This window comes from Carassius gibelio, chromosome B23 (genome assembly GCF_023724105.1).
Source record: "Carassius gibelio isolate Cgi1373 ecotype wild population from Czech Republic chromosome B23, carGib1.2-hapl.c, whole genome shotgun sequence".
In the NCBI taxonomy this organism is placed as follows: Eukaryota; Metazoa; Chordata; class Actinopteri; order Cypriniformes; family Cyprinidae; genus Carassius; species Carassius gibelio.
The window spans coordinates 5,319,142-5,323,642 of NC_068418.1; positions in this window are offsets into that span (position 1 = coordinate 5,319,142).

Sequence of the window (4,501 nt, forward strand, 5' to 3'; positions counted from 1 at the left end):
CAACATAAAATGTAACAAAAAATTGCTTATAAATGTACTTAAGTTGGTCCAAAAAAAAATCAAGATCAAAGTCTTAAGATCAAAAAGTTGCAATTGATATAAATGTATATTATATGAATGTACCATTTTATTAATGTGTCCAAAAACATACTTTCAATTCACACTTATGTATATTCTTTTAAAACATTTCTGTAATACGTTTATTTTTATTTTTAAGTGTGCTAAAGTGTAATTTTTCATGAGGGCAGTGATTAGTTATGTCAAGCCTGTACACTATAAAAAGAATATTTACAAAGCTGATGACTAAAGAATTAAATTTTCATTATATTTTAAGCCTCTGTGGCTCAAACAAACATTGAAAGTGTTGTCAGTAGAGCAGATTGTGTTTAAATCTATTGTAATAGGACGTAATACAGGATAAATGGCTAATACATCATGCCTAAGCTCATCTCCAGGGAGAAGCTGAGTGAAACTGTGCCAAAACATGCTGTTTAAACATACTCACTTTATCCCAGAATCATAAAAGCTTGCTCAAAGATCGCTCTATGACTTTTCTAGGGTGTTTGTGGTTTTCCAGGAACCTGAATCCAGTCAAACTGGTGTGTGATCAGAATAATCTGACTGGGACTAATCTGACGTGGGAAAACGGTATTTAGGCGGATCACATTTCACTGGGGTTGGCATCAGACCGGTCCAAATGTCAGCAAAACCCTGTGTTTGCCAAAAAGTAGACAGCTGGGCTTGACACAAGTAAAATACTGGCATTAATATTCTGCACAAATAATTGACAAAATATCTCATAGTTTGGTGTCACTATAAAATGCATATGCTCTAATGTTAAGCCATTGGTGCTGATGTAAACATTTTTTTTTTTCTCTGTCTTCTGTTGACAGATTTCTTATTAAAACATGAAGTTGGGACAGGACATATAAAAGGCCTTGCTTCCTTTTCAAAACTAGCAAATCAGATTTAGATATTTACATTTCCGTTAATGCATTTAGCATTATTTATGAACCTGTATATCGTAGTTGTATATTTATATACTATTGTAGTGTATATAGATGTCCTCTGGGAAGTATATGCAAAATGGTTTATATGTGAAATACCCGCTATTACTGTGTTATTACTTAATAATTTGAAAATCTGAGTTTCAGTCAATTGCAGTTGCTAGAATGTTAATATTATGTTGCTAATTTGCTCCTGTGATCTAAAGTGTTGACAATTATTTGTACAAGATATGATCATGCTAAAACAATGCAATGTTCTTAACAACCAAAAACAAGATGGGTGCAAATGGCAACCAGACCCTGTGTCAACAGCTGGGCTTGACATAAATAAAATACTGGAATTAATATTCTGTACAAATGATTAAGAGATATGTCATAGTTTGGTGTCACTGTAGCACATATATAATGATTATAGCATGCTAGAATTTAGATGCATGCATTTAGCAAATGAGGAACAAAAGTATTTCCTCAAAGATGTTTATTTAATGTTTAAGATTGCATGTAATTAAAAACAACATTAATAATATTATTTGCATGGTTGTGGGCGCACTTGACAAAGTAAACAAAGAAATATTCACACTCTCTTACAATATCACTGAGAAAGTTGTTTAATTGTGTGTAAAAAAAAATTGTAATTGTTTAATTAAATGGCAGTTTGGTTAAATATTGACTTACGAAACTGTGTGTCTGCAGTAAAGCAGCATGCTGTACATGTTTTAAGCTGCTAAGCTTTATAGCAAAAGGAACTGTACCTCATATAATACAGCATTTATTTCAGTAAGCACATGCGTGTCAGTATGTTTAACTGTATGTGAGTATGTGAATCTCTTTATTAGTGAGAGCACAGTCAGAGAATTAACTGCGGACCACATGAGCACTGCCTGTCCGCACATACGTCATCGCTACACTCTTCACCCTTTGCAATTAACATTTCTGTGTGCACATTGGGACATGCAGAGGTTATAGCAGGAGTGGAGGACTTATGAAGGAGTTTTATTCTTAGTGAAAAGCAGAATGCCATCAGAGAGACCCAATGGAATAAGCCCAGGCCCAGAGACGCCAGCTCCATTCATTGGGATTCTGGATTGGCTTCTGCTGCACTCATTAAAACCATCTGGTGGGAATGAGACGCATTTTCCAGATTAAAGACCCTTCTATCTCTCCCCCCTCTCTAAAGAATGAGCCAATTAGTTGGAGATCTGTGCTAGAGGGCAGCACACAATGCAAAAAAAGCAAAGCAGAGACACTGCCATGACTGTCGGTAGGTTTGAATGGTTCATACAAGTTCAACTCAGTCTATAAAATTACTCAGGGAAGTTGGAGAAAACAATAGTTCCATCTGACGTTTGTTTACCTGAACACAAAATGAAATTACTGTATAGTACAAATATAGGAATGTTATTTTCACTTATGGTCACGATACAAGAAGTGGAAGATTATGTGGGCAAGTTGAAGAATTCCGGAAAATGACAAAATATTTGGATAGAAAACTAAACATCTGTCTCTTCAGGATCTCTTAGGATGCTTTCAGATTAGAGATTTTGCTGTATTCTAAGTCATTTAATACAGTTTGTTCAATAATGCTAGAGTGATTTTATATTTTCAGGTGCACATCAGCACACTTGAGATGATAGAAAGTGGTCACACTTTATTTTAATTCTTGCTATTAAAAAAAAAAAAAAAACATTAATTGCGACTTTTGCCTCAATGAATTCCTAATTTGTGTAAATGAATAATAAGGTAGTGGATTAGTATTTAGAAAAATATCATTGACTTCTATTGTCAGGGATCTGCAAGAAATGGGACCCAAATGCAGAATGAGCAGGGCATTTTATTAACAAAACGACTGGAACAGCTGGTGGAATTTGCAGTGAAACAGTTAAAAAAGATGGGCAGGGCAGACAACAATACGGGCAGGAGGGATGACCACTGAGACAGTCCAAGATGACCACGGGCCCAAGCACAGAGTAGGCAGCTCCAGAGGAAGGGCCAGGAAGACACAGGAAACCCATAGCTTCAAGTGAAACTCAAATTTCACCAGTCTAGTCGCTAGGTTGAGACTCACAAGACCAGAGTCTGAGTCCGAGTGGACCATGTTCTCCACCTCCATTGTCGCTGCGGCTGCTCGGAGCTGTGGCCGTAAGGTCTCTGGTGCCGGTCGAGGCGGCAATCCCCGAAACAGGTGGTGGACAGCAGAGGTAAGGGATGCTGTCAAGCTGAAGAAGGAGTCCTATTGGGCCAGAATGGCTTGTGGGACTCCAGATGCAGCTGACAGGTACAGGCAGGCCAAGCGGACTGCAGCCCGGGTAGTCGTGGAGGCAAACAATTGGGCCTGGGAGGAGTTCGGTGATTCCATGGAGAAAGACTATCGGTTGGCCTCGAAGAGATTCTGGCAAACTGTTTGATGCCTCAGGAGGGGGAAGCAGTGCCCTACCAACACTGTTTACAGTGGAGATGGGCACCTGTTGACCTCAACTGGGGATATCGTCGGGTGGTGGAAGGAATACTTCGAGGATCTCCTCAATCCCACCGACTTGTCTTCTGTTGAGGAGGCAGTGGCTGGGGACTCGGAGGAGGACATGTCCATCACCCGGGCTGAAGTCATCGAGGTGGTTAAAAAGCTCCTCAGTGGCAAGGCACCGGGGGTGGATGAGATCCGCCCTGAGTACCTCAAGTCTCTGGATGTTGTGGGGCTGTCTTGGCTGACATGCCTCTTTAACATCCCATGGCGGTTGGGGACAGTACCTCTGGACTTCTTCTTTTCAAGAAGGGGGACTGGAGAGTGTGTTCCAACTACAAGGGGATCACACTTCTCAGCCTCCCTGGGAAAGTCTATGCCAGGGTACTGGAGAGGAGAATTTGGCCGATAGTTCAGGATGTACAGTGTTGTTTTCATCCCGGTCGTGGAACACTGGACCAGCTCTATACCCTTTCCAGGGTGCTGGAGGGTTCATGGGAGTTTGCCCAACCAGTCCACTTGTATTTTGTGGATTTGGAGAAGGCATTCAACCATGTTCCTCACGACATCCTGTGGAGGGTGCTCTGGGAGTGTGGGGTCGGCAGCCCCCTGCTTAGGACTGTTCGGTCCCTGTACGACAGGAGCAAGAGCTTGGTTCACATTGCAGGCAGTAAGTCAGACCTGTTCCCGGTGCATGTTGGACTCCGGGCAGGGCTGCCCTTTGTCACCGGTTCTGTCCATAATTTTTATGGACAGAATTTCAAGGCACAGCCAAGGGCCGGAGAGTGTCTGGTTTGGGGACCATACAATTTCATCACTGCTTTTTGCGGATGATGTTGTCGCGTTGGCCTCCTCAGACCAGGACCTTCAGCGTGGGTGGAGAGTTCCTGCCTCAAGTGGAGGAGTTCAGGTATCTTGGGGTCTTGTTCACGAGTGAGGGAAGGATGGAACGTGAGATTGACAGACGGATCGGTGCAGCTTCTGCAGTAATGTGGTCGCTGTACCGGTCTGTCGGGGTGAAGAAGGAGCTGAGCTA